The sequence below is a fragment of the Podarcis raffonei genome, chromosome 5 (genome assembly GCF_027172205.1).
Source record: "Podarcis raffonei isolate rPodRaf1 chromosome 5, rPodRaf1.pri, whole genome shotgun sequence".
Lineage (NCBI taxonomy): Eukaryota > Metazoa > Chordata > Lepidosauria > Squamata > Lacertidae > Podarcis > Podarcis raffonei.
Genome location: NC_070606.1, coordinates 20155441 through 20166003, shown reverse-complemented (window position 1 = coordinate 20166003; position 10563 = coordinate 20155441). Strand labels below are relative to the sequence as shown.

The window sequence follows — 10563 nt, the reverse complement described above, 5'->3', positions numbered from 1 at the left end:
ACGAGAGCTGTTCAAAGATCTATCTGGTTGGTGGCTGCCATTTTAGATTGCTCAAAACATTCCATATTGAAAGGCATTTGGAGGGTAACAAAAATGGGAGTCCTTCTCAGGGAAGAATGCCGCTTTTACCTAAAATGCCCCTTATAATGCGGCACTCAGGGAAAAGCAACATGGTGGCTGCCAGCTTTAAAGAGCCCCAGTAAGTAAATAGAGCTGACTCCCAGGCAAGAGTATTGCAGATATTAATATTGTGCAGCCTGAAGCAACTGGGTGCATAAAAACTGACTCCTATTGGAACAAAACATTGTCCAGACCAATAAGTATTGTTCAAAACTTTACTTGCATAACTTACTTCAAAACAGAGCAAAAACAATCAAAGATTCCTCCAAAAAATTCCATGCCATATCTTGTGCATGTCCAGCACAGGCTCAGCATCTTACAAGAAATAAGTTTTCTTCTTCCAGAAATCAAAACTGTTATCTCTCTGTCATTCCAGCCTGCATCCTGAAGAGCCATTATCACATCCTTTGTTGTCTCTGTGGCATCCAGAAAAAGACTAAAGAGGCAACTTCCTTCAAGATGGAGTTTTACAACTGAATACCCTCAGTGATTTTAGGTTAAACACTCACATGTAAAGAGCAGAGAACAACAGCTAATTATCAACTCAGAGCAACCCATCTAACATTAAGCACTTTAATACCATGGATTTCAATGGGATAGGGTTTTGTTTTGTTTTTTGCTTTGGATTATGACACTTATATATTATCTGAACACTTTTATAGACAATGCACCATGTGCTTTTTGAGCTATGCAGAATTCTTAATTCTGATGAATGGTTATATGTAAGTAAAGTGATATGTTGAAACGTATCCTGCAATTTCTCAAAAGTGTTTGTTCCTTAGAAAGAAGCTTTCATTCGTCTTCCTCATTCTTTGGATGTTTTAAAATTTCAGTGGGTGTAGGACTCAGTTTACCGTATAATTGTGAGGTGGCTGAGGGGTGTTTTCCCCCCATTAAGCATCTGTGGAACATTCTGCAGCCTTCCCAGCTGCCTAATCTGAAAAAGACCCATTGCAGGACTTACCTCATTATGTCTTTCCCTAGGTTTTAATTGAAGCTGGGGAAGCCAAGCAGTCTCTCTACTGAGCATCTGAGATCAATATGCTCACTAACTTTGTTTTGTGTATGTTTTGTGTATGAATTTCTTTAAAGGTAAAAGTTTTGAAATCCAAAACTTTGCTCAGGAAAAAGGGGTACCAGCCAGGTCAGAAACGGTCCATGTTCTACCATCTTACATCAAGTTTCCTACTCCAAACCCAGTACTGGCCCCTCAAAATCTTATCTGGTGTACGGTGAAACACCTTACATCTATAAATGGTGCTGAATTTACCAGGTTTGCATCTTCTCTGCTGAATAGGGAAAGAACTCCCCTTTCACCTAAGAAAACAAATCCAACATTCCTGGAAATGCAGAAATAAAGTGGGGAAAACAAACATTCTGCAAGCTACTTTACCAGCTGGCCAAAGCAACTGCAACAGCAACAGCCTGGCCATTCCTTGGCACCTAAACAGTGGCTATTTCTTTTTGAAACCGTGACATTCTGCTCCAAATGATTGCTTTGCTCAATGCTGAAATCAATTAAGCACAATAAAAATATATGTCACCCATGCCAGTAATTTATGTAAGAATAATAAGTGATTAAAATCACTGGGCATTACCTTTCACACACACAGTAGTCGTTGCCAACAGGCAAAAATGATACAATTGAATGCTTTCGTAGGGAAGAGACTGGCTACAAAAAGCTTGCTTCCCCCTCATAATGATGTTTCCACACACGGTGCTAGGTGTAAATGAACTCATTGGCATAGAATTATACAGCAAATCAATTCATCTCATTAGTTGGGGAGATCAGCGAGATGCTTTCAGCTCAGAATAGTTTGGAGATAAACTGCAGCATTTGAAGGACAGAAGCTACAGGCCTTTGTTTCCAAATAAAATTGTGGATAGTTAGCTGCATGGCAGTTACTAATCAGGACACAAACGCAAACCCATGAGGACTCAAGCATTCTGGTTGTCTTCAGCTGCCCCGATGTTTAGACATATACTACACAAAATCTGGTAGCACACATTCAGTATCTATTCTAGGCTGCATCAACAGAGGTCTAGTGTCCAGATCAAGGGAAGTAATGGTACTGCTCTGTTCTGTCTTGGTCAGACCACACCTGGAATAATATGTCCAGTTCTGGGCACCACAATTTAAGTAGGATATTGACAAGCCAGAATGTGTGCAGAGGAGGGTGATCAAGGATGATCAAGGATCTGGAAACCAAGCCTCATGAGGAACAGTCAAGAGAGTTGGGTATGTTTAGCCTGGTAAAGAGGAGACTGAGAGGAGATATGATAACTATATTCAAACATTTAAAGGGCTACCACTCATTAAGGGTCCTACCCTCCGGAGCATGAAAAAGCAAGCTTGCTCCATCTTCCTTGTGACACCCTTTTAGGTATTTGAAGATGGCTCACATATCTCCTGATCAAAGATTTGATGTTGGCTATGGTGTGTTTACTGAGTGTATGAGCAAAACTGGGATCATTGCCATGAAATGTCCAGCTGTGGGGACCCATTACTCTGAGACCACAGACACGCTCAAACGACAATGAGGCTCCGACACTCTTCTTGTGAGAAAAGTCTTCCAGAACTGACTTGAGGACCATCCCGACTGAAGAACACAGTCTTGCCACTCTCCTCTGGTTCATGGTACTCTTGTCTCCTCAGCCCTCTGCAGAAAAAGATTCCAAAATAAGGTGGGGCTCACTGTGCTGCATTAAGGCTTCAGCTACAGCCAGACACTTGCAGAGACAACATCTCGTTCAGTTACCATAGTAGGACCTTGGGAGTTCTCAAAGAACTGCTTCCTTATATGACTGCACATATATATATACAGGAATTCCTCTACATTGTTCCTGTTTCAGTTCTTCCAGAAAAAGGAATCCAAGGAAAGAGATGGAGCGGCTGGAATAATTTTTAGCAAACACTTTCCTGAGATCTCAGAATTACTGAAAAACTGATGCAATGTTTTTGGAGCTCATTCTGGTACATATTAAAACTCAATTCCTCATCTAAGTAAAGGATAAAGCAAATGCTTAAGCTTTGAGAAAATGAACTTCCACGGACCTCCTCGTGCTTAAAATTCATACATACTTATGTCATTCACCGGATGCAAACAGCACCTTGAAAGACTAAACCCTTTATGGTTAAGTAGTAAAGGAACAAATGAGTTCAGGATGCCAGCAGTCTGCAGAGTGGGGGAAAACCCTGGGGAGACTTCTTTATAAACTTGGAGTTGTTCCTTTGACATCTACTTGTGCAGTTTCTACGAGAACAAGACTGATCAAAATTTGACCTTGTGGCTCTGTAACACTCAGTTTTCAAAAGGAAACAGCAACCATATTGATGTGATTTTAAAAATGCAGGAAGTGCAGGCGAATGGAGTTCATTACAGGCAGGGTAAAATAAACACTCAGTCTGCCAGCATGTGAAACCAGCTACACTCATCTTCAGGAGCCTCTGTGCTTGCTGATTTCGGAGAGCTCATGGCAGAAGCTAAAACCACCCTCAACCTTGACCAGTAATCTTCAACCTCTTTTGGTCTGTGGCTCCCCATTAGCCCAAACCTGGCCACACAGAACCCTGAGGCAAGGGCTGCAGATACAGCCTCCACCTCTCTCTTCCCAAAGAACATAGCTACAGGCCAAAGGAACCACTATCCCATTTTGCATTTGGGTTTTTTTTGGGGGGGTGGCATGCCTGGATATTTATCTTTCCTAGCTGGAGCATATAGCGCCCACGGGAAAATTTTACTTGCAGCACCGAAGCCTACAGAATATCACAAAAAGGGGAGGTTGACTTGAAAATGCACATTTTCTGCCATTACCCCTGCACTGTGGAATGCTCGTCCCTCTGCCATACATAAAACATCACCCATCCACTGCTTTCGACAGCTTTTTGCACAAATATAAGATGGTAGACACCTGGATTGCCAGTAGTACATGTGAAAAGGGTCTAGGGTCGTAGCAGACCACAAGCTTAGCATGAGTCGACAGTGTGATGCAGCTGCAAAAACAGCTAATGCTAAAATTCTAATGGTAGAAGTTTGAATTGATCAAACCAAAATGCAGAAACGCTGGCAGGAAAATAGTGGGTTTTTTAAGATCAAGCAGAGAGAGACAATGGGAAGAAAAGAGTGGTTTTAAATTATGGCCGAAGTTTGAGCAGAGCAAGTGAGGGCAGCATGTTGATGGGAAAAGTGGTTTCAATAAAGCAAGAGGGGAGCTGGGAAAAGTTCTGTTGTGTTACCTTTTGGTGTTAGCTTCTGTGTTGGACCCATCTCTGCTATTTCTCCTGATCAACTGGTACCTCATCAACTGAATGTACAGTTGATATACAGGGGTGGGCAACCAGCATAATCCCAATCACCCTTTATGTGGATGCAGTTAAGATTTCAAAAGGACTGTGCTTGAAAGTCTTTAAATATCACTACAGCACTGTGGGAAGACCCATGAATAAGACATTTCCATGGCAGTCCTGTACCTATGCAGATTTGCTACAAGGATTTGGTATTGCCTGGTATATCCTGGAACAGACAGCTATGCTGGTTGGATTCAGGCTCACCTGGGCTACACCCTAATGTGGAATGTCTTGGAAGGAGGTTCCTCTTTTGGTTATGAAGAAATTATGGTTATGAAGATAGCCCTGTTCACAGCATGGAATGCAACATGTGAAACAACCCTCCATGTTTCTGTTTTCACACATTCAGAATACAAAAGTGTAGGCTGATGGGAGTTGTAGTTCTAAACATCCTGGAGGGCACCAGGTTGGCGAAGGATGCTATAAAGAAATTCAGCAGCAGGATATCTATCCGTCCTTGATCTGCTCAGTGCCACTTAGAGCACAAGCATTCAGGACCTGATGGAGTTTTCTATAAACCTCTGCCAGATGGCGGGAGGTAGAAGCCAAGAGAATTTGGATGGGATAGAACTTTGTTAGAAAACAGAAAATTATTCCTGTCATACACATGGTGTGTGGATGAACAAAGCAAACAACTCATTATGCAACGTCAGAGCCATGTTTTGGTTGCTTATTTCTCTGTCTGCTCCCATTCAATATAAAAAATCAAGACGGGAAATAGTTTTGTTTGGTGATTTTCATCAGCATAAGGGGGAAAGGTTAGGAAAAAACACTCACTGAGCACCATGATTTCAGTCCTAATCTCTCTCTCTCTCTCTCTCTCTCTCTCTCTCTCTCACACACACACACACACACACACACACTACAGTTGTGTTTTCAAAAACAACCACCAAACAGAAATATGAAAGGCAACCATGCCTTTTATGTACAATCTAGTTTGGCCCCTAAAGGAAACCAAGAAATCTGACTGCTTTGACTGAGGGCTAAGCTAGACATGATTGTAGCAGATCCTTTTGCCCCAATCAAATGCAAGGTGAAGGATTGTTCCAATTTTAAGGGCAAAGTGGGTGTGATAGCAAATAGTGCTAAACCATTCATCCCATGTTGCCTCTCTCCCCAAATGTTTTTCTGCAAGCAGGGCTTGCTTCTTGCATCGGAGTTTGGCTGAGGGAAAAGTCGTGTCAAGGGGCACATTGCTGGGAAGGTTTAGCATTCCTTTTCGTTCCCTGCTCTGCTCACCTCGTTTGTTCTTGAAATCAAATCACCACCACCATCTTCTAAATAGAGTGCAGGAAATGGAGTTTTAAAGTGTCAGTCCATTGGTCCATCTGATTCGATGCTGGCTATACTGACGACAGGAGCGAGCTGGCCGTAAATCACACCTTTCAAGTTCGAGTTAACTCTTTATTAGCATGAACAAGATCTGCACAAACTTGGCAGAGTGTTAGGCCTACCAAATGAGCACAGCAGCTCATCCCTGGTAGGTTTTGCCCCATGCATCAGTTGCTGAGACTGAGTCCCCACAGCTGTCTAAGTCCCCCTCCTCTCCAGGGCTTTCCCCAAGCAACTGGAGACTGTGCCTGCCTGAAGCCAATCTCTCCTCTGCCCTTTTCATGCCTCTCCTGGTTCTGGGAGACAAGAGGGGATGGGAACTTGTCGCAGCAGGAAGGGGAGACACACCCATGACTCTGCATCAGCTTGACTTATCTCTGCCTCTTGGCCTCCCTCCTCCCATTCTCCTCACAGTCTTCTCCTGCTGACCACTCATCATTGTCCCACCACCAATCCCCAGGCTCTGAGCTTGTTTCCCTTGGGGGTTCCCCAGCTGGTTCCTTCCACCATTCCTCTGCGTCCAGCCAGCCCCTGACAATTGACTGGTAGTGGATCTCTGGGGTTTCAGAGAGGGGTCTTTTCCAGCCAGGGGTTGGACCTGTGACCTTTTGCATCCATAGCACATACTCTGCCCCTAAGCCATGGCCCTTCCGCCATGGGTCACTTCCATGATTAAACACATGGATCTGTCCTCATTACCTCTAACTGGGTGGAGAGAATATGTAATTCAGCTGTTGCAAAATGTTAGACATTTTATTCCAGGATCAGATAAATCTAGGCAGGAGAGTCAGTGGTGCCCCTCATCTGTTTCGGGCCCATGGTACGAAGCAGTTCCCACGGCATTGCCATATTGCATCTATCTGGGTGCCCATCAATATGCAGATGATACCCAGCTCTACCTCTCTTTCAAATCAGAACCAGTGAAGGCGGTGAAGGTCCTGTGTGAGTGTCTGGAAGGGGTTGGAGGATGGATGGCGGCTAATGGATTGAGGTTGAATCCTGACAAGACAGAAGTACTGTTTTTGGGGGACAGGGGGCGGGCTGGTGTGGAGGACTCCCTGGTCCTGAATAGGGTAACTGTGCCCCTGAAGGACCAGGTGTGAAGCCTGGGAGTAATTTTGGACTCACAGCTGTCCATGGAGGTGCAGGTCAATTCTGTATCGAGGACAGCTGTCTACCAGCTCCACCTGGTACACAGGCTGAGACCCTACCTGCCTGCAGACTGTCTCGCCAGAGTGGTGCATGCTCTAGTTATCTCCCGCTTGGACTACTGCAATGCGCTCTACCTTTGAAGGTGGGGCTACCTTTGAAGGTGACCCGGAAACTACAACTAATCTAGAATGCGGCAGCTAGACTGGTGACTGGGGGCGGCTGCCGAGACCACATAACACCAGTCTTGAAAGACCTACATTGGCTCCCAGTACGTTTCCGAGCACAATTCAAAGTGTTGGTGCTGACCTTTAAAGCCCTAAACGGCCTCGGCCTAGTATACCTGAAGGAGCATCTTCACCCCCATCGTTCTGCCCGGACGCTGAGATCCAGCGCTGAGGGCCTTCTGGCGGTTCCCTCATTGCGAGAAGCAAAGCTACAGGGAACCAGGCAGAGGGCCTTCTCGGTATCGGCGCCCGCCCTGTGGAACGCCCTCCCATCAAATGTCAAAGAGATAAGCAACTACCTGACATTCAGAAGACATCTTAAGGCAGCCTTGTTCAGGGAAGTTTTTAATGTGTGACATCTTAGTGTATTTTTGGTCTTTGTGGAAGCCGCCCAGAGTGGCTGGGGAAACCCAGCCAGATGGGCGGGGTACAAATAATAAATTATTATTATTATTATTATTATTATTATTATTATTATTATCTGGCCAAGCAGCCCCATAACCTATGGTGAGGCATTAAGCTTGAGGTCTTCAACCTGCGCTTGTTATATTTATAGTAGACAAGAACGCTTGTTGAGTGGCTAGCTGTGCTAATGCTAACTGCTTCCAGTGACAGTTTCTTGGCAAGAACGGAGGTTGAGAAGTTAACATCCGTACATCATGCAGGAACAAGTTGCAACATAAGTAAACAAGAGGCATTATAGTGGTAGCACTTCCTGATAACATTACAAGAGCTAAGGATGAGGGGGATTCCTCTGAGCCATTTCATTAATCCTTTTCTTCCCCTTTCCTGTGCAATTCCACAGCTCTTTCCCTTTTAATTCCACAGCTTCACCTTAAAATTTCACTGCAGGCAAAATGCAGCAGCAACTCTAGTCCCAGATCCAATTGTCAGTTTCACTCAGCGCATGGTGAGAGACATTTTTTCCACAGCATCAAACTCCCAACTGGACAAACAGAGAGTTGGAGGAGAAATTTGTTTGGTCTACATTTTAAAGCAAACCAACCTAACTCCCCCAGTGCTAAATATATATGCAGATTGGGATGCAGCTATCAATCAGATAATGCACTCTTCTCAATTTTGCAATACACAAATGTGCATTTTAGGGGAAGGGTGCACACAAAAAGCCTACAAAATGGGTATGATTCAAACAGATGTGGAAATTGTGAGAACTGGACTTAAGATGGGGGGAGAGAAGGAAATTTACAGAAACTAAACTTGACAGGTTCATCCAGCCCTAAAACCATATGAGCAACTTTGTCAAGAAATGTGAGGTCAACCTTTTGAAATAAATAGATAAAGAAAAATTGTATAATCACCACATTTTGTAGGGACAGATAAGATACAAATTTAATGACGACAGAGGCCTGCTTTGAACACCTCCTGATCTCTGTCCCTAAGAGGATGTTAGCACTAATATATCAGGTCCTACTATATCTAGAGTAAGAAAATCCAGGTTATGTGAAGAGGTGGGCAACCCAGTCACCGGACTGATGGAAGAATGGTTTCACCTTGAGAAAAAGATAAACACATATACTGCAGCTTTTTCACTACTTTAAAAGTTATTTAAGACAATAGTGCAGGCATGGGCAACCTCGGCCCTCCAGATGTTTTGGGACTACAATTCCCATCATCCCTGACCACTGGTCCTATTAGCTAAGGATCATGGGAGATGTAGTCCCAAAACATCTGGAGGGCCAAGGTTGTCTATGCCTGTGATAGTGCAATGGAATCAAACACCAGCCCAAGTGCCAAGAATAAACCATTAGATCTCCAATCTCTGTTGAAATTTGCAAAAATTAACAGTGATGTTCTCTATAGCTGGTAGACTTGGGAAATTGAAAATATATATACCTCATGGTATTGTTTTATGAGAACAAAGCATTTTGGGAACCTAGGAATTAAAAGATCAAGTTTCTAATGGAAAAAAACTCTTACTTTCTAATTTGATAGTGGCAACTAGAGCTGCTTTATCTAAATACTGGAAACTCCCCTCAGATTCCTAGGATGTGGGAATGTGTCATGTCAAGGTGTAGAATCAAGCACTGGGTTGGCTCACGGGAGCTATGTAGATGCTATAGAGACTAGCAAATGTCAAACTTTACTAGAATTATTCAAAAATACGTGAATGGTAACCCATTTCCTTCCTTTTTAACAAGCTGATAACCCCTCTTGTGTCAAATGCAGTTTTTGTCTTCATTTGTTGGATTCATGGGCCATCTTCAAAAAGTAATAGAAAACAAAATTTCCCTTTAGGCAAAATATGGACACAACACTAATACTGTAGAACTCTGCATCAATATCTTCTGAGGAAGGTTTCAAGAAGGCTCAACTCACGACAGGGAGGGGAGGGAGAACCTTTTCGTTCTTGCATTTGCACTTGGCGTGCATAACATAGTCCCCTTCCCTTCCCTTCCCTTCCCTTCCCTTCCCTTCCCTTCCCTTCCCTTCTCTTCTCTTCTCTTCTCTTCTCCAGTCTATGATTCTGCTCTGCACCCAAAGGGGGTTCACTCTGGAGAGGACTGGAGGCAATGGACTTATGCTCTTCAACTGCTGAAAAGAAAGCAATGTATGGTGCAACGCCTTGTATACACTTACTTGGAAGTAATTCCTACTATGTCAAATGGGATTTGTTTCTAGGTAACCGCACACGGGATTTCCACCTTCAAAGATGAGGCGAGGAACAAGAATCTTTTTCTTCCATTATGGCATAAAAGCAAATGGGCGGAAGCATTACATGTGGGTTTTTTTAATAGTACTGCCAACTCTCCAATACAGAACCATGAAATATAATAGTCTACAAAAAACAAAGGATCGAATTGGGAGAAGGACGAGATGATTCCCTTTAAAAGGAAGCTGGATTAGATTTGCAAGGAGAACGGCAGCAGAGCAAAGAGATGTCATCTCGACATAAACTGAAATGGCCAGAAACAGGTTTTGTTTTCATTTGTTTAAAATCCACTTCAATGAATCAGAGAATTGTAGAGTTGGAAGGGACCCTGAGGATCATCTAGTCCAGCCCCCTGCAAGGCAGGAATATTCAGCTGTCCTATATGGGGATTGAACCTTCAACTTTGACGTTATCAGCACCATGCTCTAATCAGCTGAGCTTGGACAATTGCCTAACATAAAACATATCAATGGATACGTATCAATACAAACTGAGAAGCTATATTTTAATTTATGGGTTGCTGAAAGAGCTAAGCACTTAAGAACTGCTTTGCAGCAGTATTCCAAACAAGTAATTTATCTTTGATTTTAAAGTGACTGCAATAATTGATATGGTGAGTAAATGTAAAAATGAATACATACATATATGTATGTATCTTTACTAGTGTTGTGGGAGGACTAGGGATGAGTAAGTAGTTTGGTTTGGTTTGCAATCTA

The 10563-nt window shown here is 43.3% G+C and overlaps 1 long non-coding RNA gene across 1 annotated transcript in view; it reads right to left on the bottom strand.

Moving 5' to 3' along the window:
• Positions 1–1078: 1078 nt before the first annotated feature.
• LOC128413747 (uncharacterized) overlaps positions 1079–10563 on the bottom strand; it is a 33682-nt gene continuing 24197 nt past the window's right edge. The window contains exon 3 of the long non-coding RNA XR_008330430.1: positions 1079–2780. This is a non-coding gene — a long non-coding RNA (uncharacterized LOC128413747). The remainder of the gene's footprint in view (positions 2781–10563) is intronic.